A 21,057-nucleotide genomic window follows, 5' to 3' on the forward strand; every position below is an offset into this window, starting at 1 on the left:
AGGGAATATGCTGCTGAAGATCTATTTTTATTTGCCTGACACCATTTAAAACTGGAAACGTTTGAAAGGTGGTCCACTTTTCCGCAACATTACTAATGACCTTCCCATATGCTTTGAGGACGCAATTAATTTGTTCCGTAGTTATTTCAAAGGGAAGTTCAAAAATACGGACTGTTCTTATCCCGAAACCTGCATGATCTACTTTGACATCACCGACGTTTCCATCACAGTGATTAAATTTAAAAGATCCTCCACATCCTTCAATAATCCTATCACAGCATTTAGCATTCACCATCTTTACATAAACTGTGCTACTCACAATCGATAAGTGGATCCCAATTATATCAGTGGAACTGAGCTTTACTACATCGCGCAAGAACTGTTCTACTTCGAATGCTTTAGGTCGTGCAAAGCGTTCATCGAACGTGAACTTCAAAGTATCTTTGCGAAGCGGTTGCGTCATATTCATGTTCGATTCATTTTCAAATATACAATTGGCGTGTAAGCCACAAGAGCGCCCACTTACTTGTCAGCGCGCGGCCGGCCGCAGCGAGCACGTAAACAAGGCTCGTCCGCACAGCTCGCCCACCGAAGCACGACTGCGCACCACTCGGCCACCTCGTCTGCTGGTACAACAGCTGTGTCTTGGGCTAGTGCTTGCGGAAAGAAGACATTTGTCGATTAGAAAACGCATTCAAAACATCGTTCTGGGCCGGTGTTAACGTCTAATGCCAAGCTGCAGTGCAGCCGACCAAGCTCCCACTCGCGAATCGTTTAATGACAGCATCCGTCCACGTCGATATCCGATCGGGGCAAAATCACCGGCCCACCTATTTACTGCAGGAATAAGCATTGTATCGACATGCAGTGTCGTCTAATGCAAATGAGAAAAGTGCTGTGCAATCTTTTCCAAGACTTACTGCAACGAAACGTACAGCTCGATACGCTACACTGATATTGCTTGCAAGGTTTTGACGTTCCCCCTAGCCCAAGATTGTCCTGCTGTTTGCGATGGAGCTTGGTGTTTGGTCGGCCACTAGCGACGGATGGCTGCAAAGTCAAGTCTCTCCAGTAGGCCCTGCCAAATCGCTTCTGTAGATGGCGGCCTCACTTGAGACAGTTGTGCTACAGATGGATTATTATAGGCTCGATACGTTAAAATGACTGCGACAGGTATGCACTTAAATATAAATTAGAGCTCGTAGTTCGCAAATACCAACATACTCTTAGCTGCAGCCGAAATTTGATTGGTTTGTAGATCTCGAAATGATGTTTAATTCGAAGGGCATACGCTATGGAATGTTGTGCGCTTTCATCTGGTGGGCAGTTTTGTCTCGTATTTCATACACACGCTATCTGCCACGTACACGCGTCGTTGTTACTACTGAGTGGCGTTTCGCACGGAGAAGGAGTGACCGCAAACGCGTGCTTCACGTAAAATTCATCGACGAGGATGGGATTCGAACCCACGCGTGCAGAGCACATTGGATTAGCATTCCAACGCCTTAACCACTCGGCCACCTCGTCTGCTGGTACAACAGCTGTGTCTTGGGCTAGTGCTTGCGGAAAGAAGACATTTGTCGATTCGAAAACGCATTCAAAACATCGTACTGGGCCGGTGTTAACGTCTAATGCCAAGCTGCAGTGCAGCCGACCAAGCTCCCACTCGCGAATCGTTTAATGACAGCATCCGTCCACGTCGATATCCGATCGGGGCAAAATCACCGGCCCACCTATTTACTGCAGGAATAAGCATTGTATCGACATGCAGTGTCGTCTAATGCAAATGAGAAAGGTGCTGTGCATTCTTTTCCAAGACTTACTGCAACGAAACGTACAGCTCGATACGCTACACTGATATTGCTTGCAAGGTTTTGACGTTCCCCCTAGCCCAAGATTGTCCTGCTGTTTGCGATGGAGCTTGGTGTTTGGTCGGCCACTAGCGACGGATGGCTGCAAAGTCAAGTCTCTCCAGTAGGCCCTGCCAAATCGCTTCTGTAGATGGCGGCCTCACTTGCGACAGTTTGTGCTACAGATGGATTATTATAGGCTCGATACGTTAAAATGACTGCGACAGGTATGCACTTAAATATAAATTAGAGCTCGTAGTTCGCAAATGCCAACATACTCTTAGCTGCAGCCGAAATTTGATTGGTTTGTAGATCTCGAAATGATGTTTAATTCGAAGGGCATACGCTATGGAATGTTGTGCGCTTTCATCTGGTGGGCAGTTTTGTCTCGTATTTCATACACACGCTATCTGCCACGTACACGCGTCGTTGTTACTACTGAGTGGCGTTTCGCACGGAGAAGGAGTGACCGCAAACGCGTGCTTCACGTAAAATTCATCGACGAGGATGGGATTCGAACCCACGCGTGCAGAGCACATTGGATTAGCAGTCCAACGCCTTAACCACTCGGCCACCTCGTCTGCTGGTACAACAGCTGTGTCTTGGGCTAGTGCTTGCGGAAAGAAGACATTTGTCGATTCGAAAACGCATTCCAAACATCGTACTGGGCCGGTGTTAACGTCTAATGCCAAGCTGCAGTGCAGCCGACCAAGCTCCCACTCGCGAATCGTTTAATGACAGCATCCGTCCACGTCGATATCCGATCGGGGCAAAATCACCGGCCCACCTATTTACTGCAGGAATAAGCATTGTATCGACATGCAGTGTCGTCTAATGCAAATGAGAAAGGTGCTGTGCATTCTTTTCCAAGACTTACTGCAACGAAACGTACAGCTCGATACGCTACACTGATATTGCTTGCAAGGTTTTGACGTTCCCCCTAGCCCAAGATTGTCCTGCTGTTTGCGATGGAGCTTGGTGTTTGGTCGGCCACTAGCGACGGATGGCTGCAAAGTCAAGTCTCTCCAGTAGGCCCTGCCAAATCGCTTCTGTAGATGGCGGCCTCACTTGAAACAAACTGTCGGAAGGCGACAGTTGTGCTACAGATGGATCATTATAGGCTCGATACGTTAAAATGACTGCGACAGGTATGCACTTAAATATAAATTAGAGCTCGTAGTTCGCAAATACCAACATACTCTTAGCTGCAGCCGAAATTTGATTGGTTTGTAGATCTCGAAATGATGTTTAATTCGAAGGGCATACGCTATGGAATGTTGTGCGCTTTCATCTGGTGGGCAGTTTTGTCTCGTATTTCATACACACGCTATCTGCCACGTACACGCGTCGTTGTTACTACTGAGTGGCGTTTCGCACGGAGAAGGAGTGACCGCAAACGCGTGCTTCACGTAAAATTCATCGACGAGGATGGGATTCGAACCCACGCGTGCAAAGCACATTGGATTAGCAGTCCAACGCCTTAACCACTCGGCCACCTCGTCTGCTAGTACAACAGCTGTGTCTTGGGCTAGTGCTTGCGGAAAGAAGACATTTGTCGATTCGAAAACGCATTCAAAACATCGTTCTGGGCCGGTGTTAACGTCTAATGCCAAGCTGCAGTGCAGCCGACCAAGCTCCCACTCGCGAATCGTTTAATGACAGCATCCGTCCACGTCGATATCCGATCGGGGCAAAATCACCGGCCCACCTATTTACTGCAGGAATAAGCATTGTATCGACATGCAGTGTCGTCTAATGCAAATGAGAAAGGTGCTGTGCATTCTTTTCCAAGACTTACTGCAACGAAACGTACAGCTCGATACGCTACACTGATATTGCTTGCAAGGTTTTGACGTTCCCCCTAGCCCAAGATTGTCCTGCTGTTTGCGATGGAGCTTGGTGTTTGGTCGGCCACTAGCGACGGATGGCTGCAAAGTCAAGTCTCTCCAGTAGGCCCTGCCAAATCGCTTCTGTAGATGGCGGCCTCACTTGAAACAAACTGTCGGAAGGCGACAGTTGTGCTACAGATGGATTATTATAGGCTCGATACGTTAAAATGACTGCGACAGGTATGCACTTAAATATAAATTAGAGCTCGTAGTTCGCAAATACCAACATACTCTTAGCTGCAGCCGAAATTTGATTGGTTTGTAGATCTCGAAATGATGTTTAATTCGAAGGGCATACGCTATGGAATGTTGTGCGCTTTCATCTGGTGGGCAGTTTTGTCTCGTATTTCATACACACGCTATCTGCCACGTACACGCGTCGTTGTTACTACTGAGTGGCGTTTCGCACGGAGAAGGAGTGACCGCAAACGCGTGCTTCACGTAAAATTCATCGACGAGGATGGGATTCGAACCCACGCGTGCAGAGCACATTGGATTAGCAGTCCAACGCCTTAACCACTCGGCCACCTCGTCTGCTAGTACAACAGCTGTGTCTTGGGCTAGTGCTTGCGGAAAGAAGACATTTGTCGATTCGAAAACGCATTCAAAACATCGTTCTGGGCCGGTGTTAACGTCTAATGCCAAGCTGCAGTGCAGCCGACCAAGCTCCCACTCGCGAATCGTTTAATGACAGCATCCGTCCACGTCGATATCCGATCGGGCAAAATCACCGGCCCACCTATTTACTGCAGGAATAAGCATTGTATCGACATGCAGTGTCGTCTAATGCAAATGAGAAAGGTGCTGTGCATTCTTTTCCAAGACTTACTGCAACGAAACGTACAGCTCGATACGCTACACTGATATTGCTTGCAAGGTTTTGACGTTCCCCCTAGCCCAAGATTGTCCTGCTGTTTGCGATGGAGCTTGGTGTTTGGTCGGCCACTAGCGACGGATGGCTGCAAAGTCAAGTCTCTCCAGTAGGCCCTGCCAAATCGCTTCTGTAGATGGCGGCCTCACTTGAAACAAACTGTCGGAAGGCGACAGTTGTGCTACAGATGGATTATTATAGGCTCGATACGTTAAAATGACTGCGACAGGTATGCACTTAAATATAAATTAGAGCTCGTAGTTCGCAAATACCAACATACTCTTAGCTGCAGCCGAAATTTGATTGGTTTGTAGATCTCGAAATGATGTTTAATTCGAAGGGCATACGCTATGGAATGTTGTGCGCTTTCATCTGGTGGGCAGTTTTGTCTCGTATTTCATACACACGCTATCTGCCACGTACACGCGTCGTTGTTACTACTGAGTGGCGTTTCGCACGGAGAAGGAGTGACCGCAAACGCGTGCTTCACGTAAAATTCATCGACGAGGATGGGATTCGAACCCACGCGTGCAGAGCACATTGGATTAGCAGTCCAACGCCTTAACCACTCGGCCACCTCGTCTGCTAGTACAACAGCTGTGTCTTGGGCTAGTGCTTGCGGAAAGAAGACATTTGTCGATTCGAAAACGCATTCAAAACATCGTTCTGGGCCGGTGTTAACGTCTAATGCCAAGCTGCAGTGCAGCCGACCAAGCTCCCACTCGCGAATCGTTTAATGACAGCATCCGTCCACGTCGATATCCGATCGGGGCAAAATCACCGGCCCACCTATTTACTGCAGGAATAAGCATTGTATCGACATGCAGTGTCGTCTAATGCAAATGAGAAAGGTGCTGTGCATTCTTTTCCAAGACTTACTGCAACGAAACGTACAGCTCGATACGCTACACTGATATTGCTTGCAAGGTTTTGACGTTCCCCCTAGCCCAAGATTGTCCTGCTGTTTGCGATGGAGCTTGGTGTTTGGTCGGCCACTAGCGACGGATGGCTGCAAAGTCAAGTCTCTCCAGTAGGCCCTGCCAAATCGCTTCTGTAGATGGCGGCCTCACTTGAAACAAACTGTCGGAAGGCGACAGTTGTGCTACAGATGGATTATTATAGGCTCGATACGTTAAAATGACTGCGACAGGTATGCACTTAAATATAAATTAGAGCTCGTAGTTCGCAAATACCAACATACTCTTAGCTGCAGCCGAAATTTGATTGGTTTGTAGATCTCGAAATGATGTTTAATTCGAAGGGCATACGCTATGGAATGTTGTGCGCTTTCATCTGGTGGGCAGTTTTGTCTCGTATTTCATACACACGCTATCTGCCACGTACACGCGTCGTTGTTACTACTGAGTGGCGTTTCGCACGGAGAAGGAGTGACCGCAAACGCGTGCTTCACGTAAAATTCATCGACGAGGATGGGATTCGAACCCACGCGTGCAGAGCACATTGGATTAGCAGTCCAACGCCTTAACCACTCGGCCACCTCGTCTGCTAGTACAACAGCTGTGTCTTGGGCTAGTGCTTGCGGAAAGAAGACATTTGTCGATTCGAAAACGCATTCAAAACATCGTTCTGGGCCGGTGTTAACGTCTAATGCCAAGCTGCAGTGCAGCCGACCAAGCTCCCACTCGCGAATCGTTTAATGACAGCATCCGTCCACGTCGATATCCGATCGGGGCAAAATCACCGGCCCACCTATTTACTGCAGGAATAAGCATTGTATCGACATGCAGTGTCGTCTAATGCAAATGAGAAAGGTGCTGTGCATTCTTTTCCAAGACTTACTGCAACGAAACGTACAGCTCGATACGCTACACTGATATTGCTTGCAAGGTTTTGACGTTCCCCCTAGCCCAAGATTGTCCTGCTGTTTGCGATGGAGCTTGGTGTTTGGTCGGCCACTAGCGACGGATGGCTGCAAAGTCAAGTCTCTCCAGTAGGCCCTGCCAAATCGCTTCTGTAGATGGCGGCCTCACTTGAAACAAACTGTCGGAAGGCGACAGTTGTGCTACAGATGGATTATTATAGGCTCGATACGTTAAAATGACTGCGACAGGTATGCACTTAAATATAAATTAGAGCTCGTAGTTCGCAAATACCAACATACTCTTAGCTGCAGCCGAAATTTGATTGGTTTGTAGATCTCGAAATGATGTTTAATTCGAAGGGCATACGCTATGGAATGTTGTGCGCTTTCATCTGGTGGGCAGTTTTGTCTCGTATTTCATACACACGCTATCTGCCACGTACACGCGTCGTTGTTACTACTGAGTGGCGTTTCGCACGGAGAAGGAGTGACCGCAAACGCGTGCTTCACGTAAAATTCATCGACGAGGATGGGATTCGAACCCACGCGTGCAGAGCACATTGGATTAGCAGTCCAACGCCTTAACCACTCGGCCACCTCGTCTGCTAGTACAACAGCTGTGTCTTGGGCTAGTGCTTGCGGAAAGAAGACATTTGTCGATTCGAAAACGCATTCAAAACATCGTTCTGGGCCGGTGTTAACGTCTAATGCCAAGCTGCAGTGCAGCCGACCAAGCTCCCACTCGCGAATCGTTTAATGACAGCATCCGTCCACGTCGATATCCGATCGGGGCAAAATCACCGGCCCACCTATTTACTGCAGGAATAAGCATTGTATCGACATGCAGTGTCGTCTAATGCAAATGAGAAAGGTGCTGTGCATTCTTTTCCAAGACTTACTGCAACGAAACGTACAGCTCGATACGCTACACTGATATTGCTTGCAAGGTTTTGACGTTCCCCCTAGCCCAAGATTGTCCTGCTGTTTGCGATGGAGCTTGGTGTTTGGTCGGCCACTAGCGACGGATGGCTGCAAAGTCAAGTCTCTCCAGTAGGCCCTGCCAAATCGCTTCTGTAGATGGCGGCCTCACTTGAAACAAACTGTCGGAAGGCGACAGTTGTGCTACAGATGGATTATTATAGGCTCGATACGTTAAAATGACTGCGACAGGTATGCACTTAAATATAAATTAGAGCTCGTAGTTCGCAAATACCAACATACTCTTAGCTGCAGCCGAAATTTGATTGGTTTGTAGATCTCGAAATGATGTTTAATTCGAAGGGCATACGCTATGGAATGTTGTGCGCTTTCATCTGGTGGGCAGTTTTGTCTCGTATTTCATACACACGCTATCTGCCACGTACACGCGTCGTTGTTACTACTGAGTGGCGTTTCGCACGGAGAAGGAGTGACCGCAAACGCGTGCTTCACGTAAAATTCATCGACGAGGATGGGATTCGAACCCACGCGTGCAGAGCACATTGGATTAGCAGTCCAACGCCTTAACCACTCGGCCACCTCGTCTGCTAGTACAACAGCTGTGTCTTGGGCTAGTGCTTGCGGAAAGAAGACATTTGTCGATTCGAAAACGCATTCAAAACATCGTTCTGGGCCGGTGTTAACGTCTAATGCCAAGCTGCAGTGCAGCCGACCAAGCTCCCACTCGCGAATCGTTTAATGACAGCATCCGTCCACGTCGATATCCGATCGGGGCAAAATCACCGGCCCACCTATTTACTGCAGGAATAAGCATTGTATCGACATGCAGTGTCGTCTAATGCAAATGAGAAAGGTGCTGTGCATTCTTTTCCAAGACTTACTGCAACGAAACGTACAGCTCGATACGCTACACTGATATTGCTTGCAAGGTTTTGACGTTCCCCCTAGCCCAAGATTGTCCTGCTGTTTGCGATGGAGCTTGGTGTTTGGTCGGCCACTAGCGACGGATGGCTGCAAAGTCAAGTCTCTCCAGTAGGCCCTGCCAAATCGCTTCTGTAGATGGCGGCCTCACTTGAAACAAACTGTCGGAAGGCGACAGTTGTGCTACAGATGGATTATTATAGGCTCGATACGTTAAAATGACTGCGACAGGTATGCACTTAAATATAAATTAGAGCTCGTAGTTCGCAAATACCAACATACTCTTAGCTGCAGCCGAAATTTGATTGGTTTGTAGATCTCGAAATGATGTTTAATTCGAAGGGCATACGCTATGGAATGTTGTGCGCTTTCATCTGGTGGGCAGTTTTTTCTCGTATTTCATACACACGCTATCTGCCACGTACACGCGTCGTTGTTACTACTGAGTGGCGTTTCGCACGGAGAAGGAGTGACCGCAAACGCGTGCTTCACGTAAAATTCATCGACGAGGATGGGATTCGAACCCACGCGTGCAGAGCACATTGGATTAGCAGTCCAACGCCTTAACCACTCGGCCACCTCGTCTGCTAGTACAACAGCTGTGTCTTGGGCTAGTGCTTGCGGAAAGAAGACATTTGTCGATTCGAAAACGCATTCAAAACATCGTTCTGGGCCGGTGTTAACGTCTAATGCCAAGCTGCAGTGCAGCCGACCAAGCTCCCACTCGCGAATCGTTTAATGACAGCATCCGTCCACGTCGATATCCGATCGGGGCAAAATCACCGGCCCACCTATTTACTGCAGGAATAAGCATTGTATCGACATGCAGTGTCGTCTAATGCAAATGAGAAAGGTGCTGTGCATTCTTTTCCAAGACTTACTGCAACGAAACGTACAGCTCGATACGCTACACTGATATTGCTTGCAAGGTTTTGACGTTCCCCCTAGCCCAAGATTGTCCTGCTGTTTGCGATGGAGCTTGGTGTTTGGTCGGCCACTAGCGACGGATGGCTGCAAAGTCAAGTCTCTCCAGTAGGCCCTGCCAAATCGCTTCTGTAGATGGCGGCCTCACTTGAAACAAACTGTCGGAAGGCGACAGTTGTGCTACAGATGGATTATTATAGGCTCGATACGTTAAAATGACTGCGACAGGTATGCACTTAAATATAAATTAGAGCTCGTAGTTCGCAAATACCAACATACTCTTAGCTGCTGCCGAAATTTGATTGGTTTGTAGATCTCGAAATGATGTTTAATTCGAAGGGCATACGCTATGGAATGTTGTGCGCTTTCATCTGGTGGGCAGTTTTGTCTCGTATTTCATACACACGCTATCTGCCACGTACACGCGTCGTTGTTACTACTGAGTGGCGTTTCGCACGGAGAAGGAGTGACCGCAAACGCGTGCTTCACGTAAAATTCATCGACGAGGATGGGATTCGAACCCACGCGTGCAGAGCACATTGGATTAGCAGTCCAACGCCTTAACCACTCGGCCACCTCGTCTGCTAGTACAACAGCTGTGTCTTGGGCTAGTGCTTGCGGAAAGAAGACATTTGTCGATTCGAAAACGCATTCAAAACATCGTTCTGGGCCGGTGTTAACGTCTAATGCCAAGCTGCAGTGCAGCCGACCAAGCTCCCACTCGCGAATCGTTTAATGACAGCATCCGTCCACGTCGATATCCGATCGGGGCAAAATCACCGGCCCACCTATTTACTGCAGGAATAAGCATTGTATCGACATGCAGTGTCGTCTAATGCAAATGAGAAAGGTGCTGTGCATTCTTTTCCAAGACTTACTGCAACGAAACGTACAGCTCGATACGCTACACTGATATTGCTTGCAAGGTTTTGACGTTCCCCCTAGCCCAAGATTGTCCTGCTGTTTGCGATGGAGCTTGGTGTTTGGTCGGCCACTAGCGACGGATGGCTGCAAAGTCAAGTCTCTCCAGTAGGCCCTGCCAAATCGCTTCTGTAGATGGCGGCCTCACTTGAAACAAACTGTCGGAAGGCGACAGTTGTGCTACAGATGGATTATTATAGGCTCGATACGTTAAAATGACTGCGACAGGTATGCACTTAAATATAAATTAGAGCTCGTAGTTCGCAAATACCAACATACTCTTAGCTGCAGCCGAAATTTGATTGGTTTGTAGATCTCGAAATGATGTTTAATTCGAAGGGCATACGCTATGGAATGTTGTGCGCTTTCATCTGGTGGGCAGTTTTGTCTCGTATTTCATACACACGCTATCTGCCACGTACACGCGTCGTTGTTACTACTGAGTGGCGTTTCGCACGGAGAAGGAGTGACCGCAAACGCGTGCTTCACGTAAAATTCATCGACGAGGATGGGATTCGAACCCACGCGTGCAGAGCACATTGGATTAGCAGTCCAACGCCTTAACCACTCGGCCACCTCGTCTGCTAGTACAACAGCTGTGTCTTGGGCTAGTGCTTGCGGAAAGAAGACATTTGTCGATTCGAAAACGCATTCAAAACATCGTTCTGGGCCGGTGTTAACGTCTAATGCCAAGCTGCAGTGCAGCCGACCAAGCTCCCACTCGCGAATCGTTTAATGACAGCATCCGTCCACGTCGATATCCGATCGGGGCAAAATCACCGGCCCACCTATTTACTGCAGGAATAAGCATTGTATCGACATGCAGTGTCGTCTAATGCAAATGAGAAAGGTGCTGTGCATTCTTTTCCAAGACTTACTGCAACGAAACGTACAGCTCGATACGCTACACTGATATTGCTTGCAAGGTTTTGACGTTCCCCCTAGCCCAAGATTGTCCTGCTGTTTGCGATGGAGCTTGGTGTTTGGTCGGCCACTAGCGACGGATGGCTGCAAAGTCAAGTCTCTCCAGTAGGCCCTGCCAAATCGCTTCTGTAGATGGCGGCCTCACTTGAAACAAACTGTCGGAAGGCGACAGTTGTGCTACAGATGGATTATTATAGGCTCGATACGTTAAAATGACTGCGACAGGTATGCACTTAAATATAAATTAGAGCTCGTAGTTCGCAAATACCAACATACTCTTAGCTGCTGCCGAAATTTGATTGGTTTGTAGATCTCGAAATGATGTTTAATTCGAAGGGCATACGCTATGGAATGTTGTGCGCTTTCATCTGGTGGGCAGTTTTGTCTCGTATTTCATACACACGCTATCTGCCACGTACACGCGTCGTTGTTACTACTGAGTGGCGTTTCGCACGGAGAAGGAGTGACCGCAAACGCGTGCTTCACGTAAAATTCATCGACGAGGATGGGATTCGAACCCACGCGTGCAGAGCACATTGGATTAGCAGTCCAACGCCTTAACCACTCGGCCACCTCGTCTGCTAGTACAACAGCTGTGTCTTGGGCTAGTGCTTGCGGAAAGAAGACATTTGTCGATTCGAAAACGCATTCAAAACATCGTTCTGGGCCGGTGTTAACGTCTAATGCCAAGCTGCAGTGCAGCCGACCAAGCTCCCACTCGCGAATCGTTTAATGACAGCATCCGTCCACGTCGATATCCGATCGGGGCAAAATCACCGGCCCACCTATTTACTGCAGGAATAAGCATTGTATCGACATGCAGTGTCGTCTAATGCAAATGAGAAAGGTGCTGTGCATTCTTTTCCAAGACTTACTGCAACGAAACGTACAGCTCGATACGCTACACTGATATTGCTTGCAAGGTTTTGACGTTCCCCCTAGCCCAAGATTGTCCTGCTGTTTGCGATGGAGCTTGGTGTTTGGTCGGCCACTAGCGACGGATGGCTGCAAAGTCAAGTCTCTCCAGTAGGCCCTGCCAAATCGCTTCTGTAGATGGCGGCCTCACTTGAAACAAACTGTCGGAAGGCGACAGTTGTGCTACAGATGGATTATTATAGGCTCGATACGTTAAAATGACTGCGACAGGTATGCACTTAAATATAAATTAGAGCTCGTAGTTCGCAAATACCAACATACTCTTAGCTGCAGCCGAAATTTGATTGGTTTGTAGATCTCGAAATGATGTTTAATTCGAAGGGCATACGCTATGGAATGTTGTGCGCTTTCATCTGGTGGGCAGTTTTGTCTCGTATTTCATACACACGCTATCTGCCACGTACACGCGTCGTTGTTACTACTGAGTGGCGTTTCGCACGGAGAAGGAGTGACCGCAAACGCGTGCTTCACGTAAAATTCATCGACGAGGATGGGATTCGAACCCACGCGTGCAGAGCACATTGGATTAGCAGTCCAACGCCTTAACCACTCGGCCACCTCGTCTGCTAGTACAACAGCTGTGTCTTGGGCTAGTGCTTGCGGAAAGAAGACATTTGTCGATTCGAAAACGCATTCAAAACATCGTTCTGGGCCGGTGTTAACGTCTAATGCCAAGCTGCAGTGCAGCCGACCAAGCTCCCACTCGCGAATCGTTTAATGACAGCATCCGTCCACGTCGATATCCGATCGGGGCAAAATCACCGGCCCACCTATTTACTGCAGGAATAAGCATTGTATCGACATGCAGTGTCGTCTAATGCAAATGAGAAAGGTGCTGTGCATTCTTTTCCAAGACTTACTGCAACGAAACGTACAGCTCGATACGCTACACTGATATTGCTTGCAAGGTTTTGACGTTCCCCCTAGCCCAAGATTGTCCTGCTGTTTGCGATGGAGCTTGGTGTTTGGTCGGCCACTAGCGACGGATGGCTGCAAAGTCAAGTCTCTCCAGTAGGCCCTGCCAAATCGCTTCTGTAGATGGCGGCCTCACTTGAAACAAACTGTCGGAAGGCGACAGTTGTGCTACAGATGGATTATTATAGGCTCGATACGTTAAAATGACTGCGACAGGTATGCACTTAAATATAAATTAGAGCTCGTAGTTCGCAAATACCAACATACTCTTAGCTGCAGCCGAAATTTGATTGGTTTGTAGATCTCGAAATGATGTTTAATTCGAAGGGCATACGCTATGGAATGTTGTGCGCTTTCATCTGGTGGGCAGTTTTGTCTCGTATTTCATACACACGCTATCTGCCACGTACACGCGTCGTTGTTACTACTGAGTGGCGTTTCGCACGGAGAAGGAGTGACCGCAAACGCGTGCTTCACGTAAAATTCATCGACGAGGATGGGATTCGAACCCACGGGTGCAGAGCACATTGGATTAGCAGTCCAACGCCTTAACCACTCGGCCACCTCGTCTGCTAGTACAACAGCTGTGTCTTGGGCTAGTGCTTGCGGAAAGAAGACATTTGTCGATTCGAAAACGCATTCAAAACATCGTTCTGGGCCGGTGTTAACGTCTAATGCCAAGCTGCAGTGCAGCCGACCAAGCTCCCACTCGCGAATCGTTTAATGACAGCATCCGTCCACGTCGATATCCGATCGGGGCAAAATCACCGGCCCACCTATTTACTGCAGGAATAAGCATTGTATCGACATGCAGTGTCGTCTAATGCAAATGAGAAAGGTGCTGTGCATTCTTTTCCAAGACTTACTGCAACGAAACGTACAGCTCGATACGCTACACTGATATTGCTTGCAAGGTTTTGACGTTCCCCCTAGCCCAAGATTGTCCTGCTGTTTGCGATGGAGCTTGGTGTTTGGTCGGCCACTAGCGACGGATGGCTGCAAAGTCAAGTCTCTCCAGTAGGCCCTGCCAAATCGCTTCTGTAGATGGCGGCCTCACTTGAAACAAACTGTCGGAAGGCGACAGTTGTGCTACAGATGGATTATTATAGGCTCGATACGTTAAAATGACTGCGACAGGTATGCACTTAAATATAAATTAGAGCTCGTAGTTCGCAAATACCAACATACTCTTAGCTGCAGCCGAAATTTGAATGGTTTGTAGATCTCGAAATGATGTTTAATTCGAAGGGCATACGCTATGGAATGTTGTGCGCTTTCATCTGGTGGGCAGTTTTGTCTCGTATTTCATACACACGCTATCTGCCACGTACACGCGTCGTTGTTACTACTGAGTGGCGTTTCGCACGGAGAAGGAGTGACCGCAAACGCGTGCTTCACGTAAAATTCATCGACGAGGATGGGATTCGAACCCACGCGTGCAGAGCACATTGGATTAGCAGTCCAACGCCTTAACCACTCGGCCACCTCGTCTGCTAGTACAACAGCTGTGTCTTGGGCTAGTGCTTGCGGAAAGAAGACATTTGTCGATTCGAAAACGCATTCAAAACATCGTTCTGGGCCGGTGTTAACGTCTAATGCCAAGCTGCAGTGCAGCCGACCAAGCTCCCACTCGCGAATCGTTTAATGACAGCATCCGTCCACGTCGATATCCGATCGGGGCAAAATCACCGGCCCACCTATTTACTGCAGGAATAAGCATTGTATCGACATGCAGTGTCGTCTAATGCAAATGAGAAAGGTGCTGTGCATTCTTTTCCAAGACTTACTGCAACGAAACGTACAGCTCGATACGCTACACTGATATTGCTTGCAAGGTTTTGACGTTCCCCCTAGCCCAAGATTGTCCTGCTGTTTGCGATGGAGCTTGGTGTTTGGTCGGCCACTAGCGACGGATGGCTGCAAAGTCAAGTCTCTCCAGTAGGCCCTGCCAAATCGCTTCTGTAGATGGCGGCCTCACTTGAAACAAACTGTCGGAAGGCGACAGTTGTGCTACAGATGGATTATTATAGGCTCGATACGTTAAAATGACTGCGACAGGTATGCACTTAAATATAAATTAGAGCTCGTAGTTCGCAAATACCAACATACTCTTAGCTGCAGCCGAAATTTGATTGGTTTGTAGATCTCGAAATGATGTTTAATTCGAAGGGCATACGCTATGGAATGTTGTGCGCTTTCATCTGGTGGGCAGTTTTGTCTCGTATTTCATACACACGCTATCTGCCACGTACACGCGTCGTTGTTACTACTGAGTGGCGTTTCGCACGGAGAAGGAGTGACCGCAAACGCGTGCTTCACGTAAAATTCATCGACGAGGATGGGATTCGAACCCACGCGTGCAGAGCACATTGGATTAGCAGTCCAACGCCTTAACCACTCGGCCACCTCGTCTGCTAGTACAACAGCTGTGTCTTGGGCTAGTGCTTGCGGAAAGAAGACATTTGTCGATTCGAAAACGCATTCAAAACATCGTTCTGGGCCGGTGTTAACGTCTAATGCCAAGCTGCAGTGCAGCCGACCAAGCTCCCACTCGCGAATCGTTTAATGACAGCATCCGTCCACGTCGATATCCGATCGGGGCAAAATCACCGGCCCACCTATTTACTGCAGGAATAAGCATTGTATCGACATGCAGTGTCGTCTAATGCAAATGAGAAAGGTGCTGTGCATTCTTTTCCAAGACTTACTGCAACGAAACGTACAGCTCGATACGCTACACTGATATTGCTTGCAAGGTTTTGACGTTCCCCCTAGCCCAAGATTGTCCTGCTGTTTGCGATGGAGCTTGGTGTTTGGTCGGCCACTAGCGACGGATGGCTGCAAAGTCAAGTCTCTCCAGTAGGCCCTGCCAAATCGCTTCTGTAGATGGCGGCCTCACTTGAAACAAACTGTCGGAAGGCGACAGTTGTGCTACAGATGGATTATTATAGGCTCGATACGTTAAAATGACTGCGACAGGTATGCACTTAAATATAAATTAGAGCTCGTAGTTCGCAAATACCAACATACTCTTAGCTGCAGCCGAAATTTGATTGGTTTGTAGATCTCGAAATGATGTTTAATTCGAAGGGCATACGCTATGGAATGTTGTGCGCTTTCATCTGGTGGGCAGTTTTGTCTCGTATTTCATACACACGCTATCTGCCACGTACACGCGTCGTTGTTACTACTGAGTGGCGTTTCGCACGGAGAAGGAGTGACCGCAAACGCGTGCTTCACGTAAAATTCATCGACGAGGATGGGATTCGAACCCACGCGTGCAGAGCACATTGGATTAGCAGTCCAACGCCTTAACCACTCGGCCACCTCGTCTGCTAGTACAACAGCTGTGTCTTGGGCTAGTGCTTGCGGAAAGAAGACATTTGTCGATTCGAAAACGCATTCAAAACATCGTTCTGGGCCGGTGTTAACGTCTAATGCCAAGCTGCAGTGCAGCCGACCAAGCTCCCACTCGCGAATCGTTTAATGACAGCATCCGTCCACGTCGATATCCGATCGGGGCAAAATCACCGGCCCACCTATTTACTGCAGGAATAAGCATTGTATCGACATGCAGTGTCGTCTAATGCAAATGAGAAAGGTGCTGTGCATTCTTTTCCAAGACTTACTGCAACGAAACGTACAGCTCGATACGCTACACTGATATTGCTTGCAAGGTTTTGACGTTCCCCCTAGCCCAAGATTGTCCTGCTGTTTGCGATGGAGCTTGGTGTTTGGTCGGCCACTAGCGACGGATGGCTGCAAAGTCAAGTCTCTCCAGTAGGCCCTGCCAAATCGCTTCTGTAGATGGCGGCCTCACTTGAAACAAACTGTCGGAAGGCGACAGTTGTGCTACAGATGGATTATTATAGGCTCGATACGTTAAAATGACTGCGACAGGTATGCACTTAAATATAAATTAGAGCTCGTAGTTCGCAAATACCAACATACTCTTAGCTGCAGCCGAAATTTGATTGGTTTGTAGATCTCGAAATGATGTTTAATTCGAAGGGCATACGCTATGGAATGTTGTGCGCTTTCATCTGGTGGGCAGTTTTGTCTCGTATTTCATACACACGCTATCTGCCACGTACACGCGTCGTTGTTACTACTGAGTGGCGTTTCGCACGGAGAAGGAGTGACCGCAAACGCGTGCTTCACGTAAAATTCATCGACGAGGATGGGATTCGAACCCACGCGTGCAGAGCACATTGGATTAGCAGTCCAACGCCTTAACCACTCGGCCACCTCGTCTGCTAGTACAACAGCTGTGTCTTGGGCTAGTGCTTGCGGAAAGAAGACATTTGTCGATTCGAAAACGCATTCAAAACATCGTTCTGGGCCGGTGTTAACGTCTAATGCCAAGCTGCAGTGCAGCCGACCAAGCTCCCACTCGCGAATCGTTTAATGACAGCATCCGTCCACGTCGATATCCGATCGGGGCAAAATCACCGGCCCACCTATTTACTGCAGGAATAAGCATTGTATCGACATGCAGTGTCGTCTAATGCAAATGAGAAAGGTGCTGTGCATTCTTTTCCAAGACTTACTGCAACGAAACGTACAGCTCGATACGCTACACTGATATTGCTTGCAAGGTTTTGACGTTCCCCCTAGCCCAAGATTGTCCTGCTGTTTGCGATGGAGCTTGGTGTTTGGTCGGCCACTAGCGACGGATGGCTGCAAAGTCAAGTCTCTCCAGTAGGCCCTGCCAAATCGCTTCTGTAGATGGCGGCCTCACTTGAAACAAACTGTCGGAAGGCGACAGTTGTGCTACAGATGGATTATTATAGGCTCGATACGTTAAAATGACTGCGACAGGTATGCACTTAAATATAAATTAGAGCTCGTAGTTCGCAAATACCAACATACTCTTAGCTGCAGCCGAAATTTGATTGGTTTGTAGATCTCGAAATGATGTTTAATTCGAAGGGCATACGCTATGGAATGTTGTGCGCTTTCATCTGGTGGGCAGTTTTGTCTCGTATTTCATACACACGCTATCTGCCACGTACACGCGTCGTTGTTACTACTGAGTGGCGTTTCGCACGGAGAAGGAGTGACCGCAAACGCGTGCTTCACGTAAAATTCATCGACGAGGATGGGATTCGAACCCACGGGTGCAGAGCACATTGGATTAGCAGTCCAACGCCTTAACCACTCGGCCACCTCGTCTGCTAGTACAACAGCTGTGTCTTGGGCTAGTGCTTGCGGAAAGAAGACATTTGTCGATTCGAAAACGCATTCAAAACATCGTTCTGGGCCGGTGTTAACGTCTAATGCCAAGCTGCAGTGCAGCCGACCAAGCTCCCACTCGCGAATCGTTTAATGACAGCATCCGTCCACGTCGATATCCGATCGGGGCAAAATCACCGGCCCACCTATTTACTGCAGGAATAAGCATTGTATCGACATGCAGTGTCGTCTAATGCAAATGAGAAAGGTGCTGTGCATTCTTTTCCAAGACTTACTGCAACGAAACGTACAGCTCGATACGCTACACTGATATTGCTTGCAAGGTTTTGACGTTCCCCCTAGCCCAAGATTGTCCTGCTGTTTGCGATGGAGCTTGGTGTTTGGTCGGCCACTAGCGACGGATGGCTGCAAAGTCAAGTCTCTCCAGTAGGCCCTGCCAAATCGCTTCTGTAGATGGCGGCCTCACTTGAAACAAACTGTCGGAAGGCGACAGTTGTGCTACAGATGGATTATTATAGGCTCGATACGTTAAAATGACTGCGACAGGTATGCACTTAAATATAAATTAGAGCTCGTAGTTCGCAAATACCAACATACTCTTAGCTGCAGCCGAAATTTGAATGGTTTGTAGATCTCGAAATGATGTTTAATTCGAAGGGCATACGCTATGGAATGTTGTGCGCTTTCATCTGGTGGGCAGTTTTGTCTCGTATTTCATACACACGCTATCTGCCACGTACACGCGTCGTTGTTACTACTGAGTGGCGTTTCGCACGGAGAAGGAGTGACCGCAAACGCGTGCTTCACGTAAAATTCATCGACGAGGATGGGATTCGAACCCACGCGTGCAGAGCACATTGGATTAGCAGTCCAACGCCTTAACCACTCGGCCACCTCGTCTGCTAGTACAACAGCTGTGTCTTGGGCTAGTGCTTGCGGAAAGAAGACATTTGTCGATTCGAAAACGCATTCAAAACATCGTTCTGGGCCGGTGTTAACGTCTAATGCCAAGCTGCAGTGCAGCCGACCAAGCTCCCACTCGCGAATCGTTTAATGACAGCATCCGTCCACGTCGATATCCGATCGGGGCAAAATCACCGGCCCACCTATTTACTGCAGGAATAAGCATTGTATCGACATGCAGTGTCGTCTAATGCAAATGAGAAAGGTGCTGTGCATTCTTTTCCAAGACTTACTGCAACGAAACGTACAGCTCGATACGCTACACTGATATTGCTTGCAAGGTTTTGACGTTCCCCCTAGCCCAAGATTGTCCTGCTGTTTGCGATGGAGCTTGGTGTTTGGTCGGCCACTAGCGACGGATGGCTGCAAAGTCAAGTCTCTCCAGTAGGCCCTGCCAAATCGCTTCTGTAGATGGCGGCCTCACTTGAAACAAACTGTCGGAAGGCGACAGTTGTGCTACAGATGGATTATTATAGGCTCGATACGTTAAAATGACTGCGACAGGTATGCACTTAAATATAAATTAGAGCTCGTAGTTCGCAAATACCAACATACTCTTAGCTGCAGCCGAAATTTGATTGGTTTGTAGATCTCGAAATGATGTTTAATTCGAAGGGCATACGCTATGGAATGTTGTGCGCTTTCATCTGGTGGGCAGTTTTGTCTCGTATTTCATACACACGCTATCTGCCACGTACACGCGTCGTTGTTACTACTGAGTGGCGTTTCGCACGGAGAAGGAGTGACCGCAAACGCGTGCTTCACGTAAAATTCATCGACGAGGATGGGATTCGAACCCACGCGTGCAGAGCACATTGGATTAGCAGTCCAACGCCTTAACCACTCGGCCACCTCGTCTGCTAGTGCAACAGCTGTGTCTTGGGCTAGTGCTTGCGGAAAGAAGACATTTGTCGATTCGAAAACGCATTCAAAACATCGTTCTGGGCCGGTGTTAACGTCTAATGCCAAGCTGCAGTGCAGCCGACCAAGCTCCCACTCGCGAATCGTTTAATGACAGCATCCGTCCACGTCGATATCCGATCGGGGCAAAATCACCGGCCCACCTATTTACTGCAGGAATAAGCATTGTATCGACATGCAGTGTCGTCTAATGCAAATGAGAAAGGTGCTGTGCATTCTTTTCCAAGACTTACTGCAACGAAACGTACAGCTCGATACGCTACACTGATATTGCTTGCAAGGTTTTGACGTTCCCCCTAGCCCAAGATTGTCCTGCTGTTTGCGATGGAGCTTGGTGTTTGGTCGGCCACTAGCGACGGATGGCTGCAAAGTCAAGTCTCTCCAGTAGGCCCTGCCAAATCGCTTCTGTAGATGGCGGCCTCACTTGAAACAAACTGTCGGAAGGCGACAGTTGTGCTACAGATGGATTATTATAGGCTCGATACGTTAAAATGACTGCGACAGGTATGCACTTAAATATAAATTAGAGCTCGTAGTTCGCAAATACCAACATACTCTTAGCTGCAGCCGAAATTTGATTGGTTTGTAGATCTCGAAATGATGTTTAATTCGAAGGGCATACGCTATGGAATGTTGTGCGCTTTCATCTGGTGGGCAGTTTTGTCTCGTATTTCATACACACGCTATCTGCCACGTACACGCGTCGTTGTTACTACTGAGTGGCGTTTCGCACGGAGAAGGAGTGACCGCAAACGCGTGCTTCACGTAAAATTCATCGACGAGGATGGGATTCGAACCCACGCGTGCAGAGCACATTGGATTAGCAGTCCAACGCCTTAACCACTCGGCCACCTCGTCTGCTAGTGCAACAGCTGTGTCTTGGGCTAGTGCTTGCGGAAAGAAGACATTTGTCGATTCGAAAACGCATTCAAAACATCGTTCTGGGCCGGTGTTAACGTCTAATGCCAAGCTGCAGTGCAGCCGACCAAGCTCCCACTCGCGAATCGTTTAATGACAGCATCCGTCCACGTCGATATCCGATCGGGGCAAAATCACCGGCCCACC

The 21,057-nt window shown here is 48.3% G+C and overlaps 22 non-coding genes across 22 annotated transcripts; all 22 read right to left on the reverse strand.

Annotated features, from left to right (window-relative positions):
• Positions 1-1,445: 1,445 nt before the first annotated feature.
• On the reverse strand, positions 1,446-1,527 carry Trnas-gcu. Its single transcript has one exon. It is a non-coding gene; the product is annotated as a tRNA-Ser (tRNA).
• Positions 1,528-2,349: 822 nt separating this feature from the next.
• Positions 2,350-2,431, reverse strand: Trnas-gcu. The gene has a single exon. It is a non-coding gene; the product is annotated as a tRNA-Ser (tRNA).
• Positions 2,432-3,270: 839 nt separating this feature from the next.
• On the reverse strand, positions 3,271-3,352 carry Trnas-gcu. Its single transcript has one exon. It is a non-coding gene; the product is annotated as a tRNA-Ser (tRNA).
• An 839-nt stretch (positions 3,353-4,191) lies between these two features.
• Trnas-gcu lies at positions 4,192-4,273 on the reverse strand. The gene has a single exon. It is a non-coding gene; the product is annotated as a tRNA-Ser (tRNA).
• Positions 4,274-5,111: 838 nt separating this feature from the next.
• Trnas-gcu lies at positions 5,112-5,193 on the reverse strand. The gene has a single exon. It is a non-coding gene; the product is annotated as a tRNA-Ser (tRNA).
• Positions 5,194-6,032: 839 nt separating this feature from the next.
• Trnas-gcu lies at positions 6,033-6,114 on the reverse strand. Its single transcript has one exon. It is a non-coding gene; the product is annotated as a tRNA-Ser (tRNA).
• An 839-nt stretch (positions 6,115-6,953) lies between these two features.
• Positions 6,954-7,035, reverse strand: Trnas-gcu. The gene has a single exon. It is a non-coding gene; the product is annotated as a tRNA-Ser (tRNA).
• Positions 7,036-7,874: 839 nt separating this feature from the next.
• Trnas-gcu lies at positions 7,875-7,956 on the reverse strand. The gene has a single exon. It is a non-coding gene; the product is annotated as a tRNA-Ser (tRNA).
• Positions 7,957-8,795: 839 nt separating this feature from the next.
• Positions 8,796-8,877, reverse strand: Trnas-gcu. Its single transcript has one exon. It is a non-coding gene; the product is annotated as a tRNA-Ser (tRNA).
• Positions 8,878-9,716: 839 nt separating this feature from the next.
• Positions 9,717-9,798, reverse strand: Trnas-gcu. The gene has a single exon. It is a non-coding gene; the product is annotated as a tRNA-Ser (tRNA).
• An 839-nt stretch (positions 9,799-10,637) lies between these two features.
• Trnas-gcu lies at positions 10,638-10,719 on the reverse strand. Its single transcript has one exon. It is a non-coding gene; the product is annotated as a tRNA-Ser (tRNA).
• Positions 10,720-11,558: 839 nt separating this feature from the next.
• On the reverse strand, positions 11,559-11,640 carry Trnas-gcu. The gene has a single exon. It is a non-coding gene; the product is annotated as a tRNA-Ser (tRNA).
• Positions 11,641-12,479: 839 nt separating this feature from the next.
• Trnas-gcu lies at positions 12,480-12,561 on the reverse strand. Its single transcript has one exon. It is a non-coding gene; the product is annotated as a tRNA-Ser (tRNA).
• An 839-nt stretch (positions 12,562-13,400) lies between these two features.
• Trnas-gcu lies at positions 13,401-13,482 on the reverse strand. The gene has a single exon. It is a non-coding gene; the product is annotated as a tRNA-Ser (tRNA).
• An 839-nt stretch (positions 13,483-14,321) lies between these two features.
• Positions 14,322-14,403, reverse strand: Trnas-gcu. Its single transcript has one exon. It is a non-coding gene; the product is annotated as a tRNA-Ser (tRNA).
• Positions 14,404-15,242: 839 nt separating this feature from the next.
• On the reverse strand, positions 15,243-15,324 carry Trnas-gcu. The gene has a single exon. It is a non-coding gene; the product is annotated as a tRNA-Ser (tRNA).
• An 839-nt stretch (positions 15,325-16,163) lies between these two features.
• Positions 16,164-16,245, reverse strand: Trnas-gcu. Its single transcript has one exon. It is a non-coding gene; the product is annotated as a tRNA-Ser (tRNA).
• Positions 16,246-17,084: 839 nt separating this feature from the next.
• On the reverse strand, positions 17,085-17,166 carry Trnas-gcu. The gene has a single exon. It is a non-coding gene; the product is annotated as a tRNA-Ser (tRNA).
• Positions 17,167-18,005: 839 nt separating this feature from the next.
• Trnas-gcu lies at positions 18,006-18,087 on the reverse strand. Its single transcript has one exon. It is a non-coding gene; the product is annotated as a tRNA-Ser (tRNA).
• An 839-nt stretch (positions 18,088-18,926) lies between these two features.
• Positions 18,927-19,008, reverse strand: Trnas-gcu. Its single transcript has one exon. It is a non-coding gene; the product is annotated as a tRNA-Ser (tRNA).
• Positions 19,009-19,847: 839 nt separating this feature from the next.
• Positions 19,848-19,929, reverse strand: Trnas-gcu. The gene has a single exon. It is a non-coding gene; the product is annotated as a tRNA-Ser (tRNA).
• An 839-nt stretch (positions 19,930-20,768) lies between these two features.
• Positions 20,769-20,850, reverse strand: Trnas-gcu. Its single transcript has one exon. It is a non-coding gene; the product is annotated as a tRNA-Ser (tRNA).
• Between the last annotated feature and the right edge of the window lie 207 nt (positions 20,851-21,057).

The sequence above is a fragment of the Schistocerca piceifrons genome, unplaced genomic scaffold, assembly GCF_021461385.2.
Source record: "Schistocerca piceifrons isolate TAMUIC-IGC-003096 unplaced genomic scaffold, iqSchPice1.1 HiC_scaffold_2315, whole genome shotgun sequence".
In the NCBI taxonomy this organism is placed as follows: Eukaryota; Metazoa; Arthropoda; class Insecta; order Orthoptera; family Acrididae; genus Schistocerca; species Schistocerca piceifrons.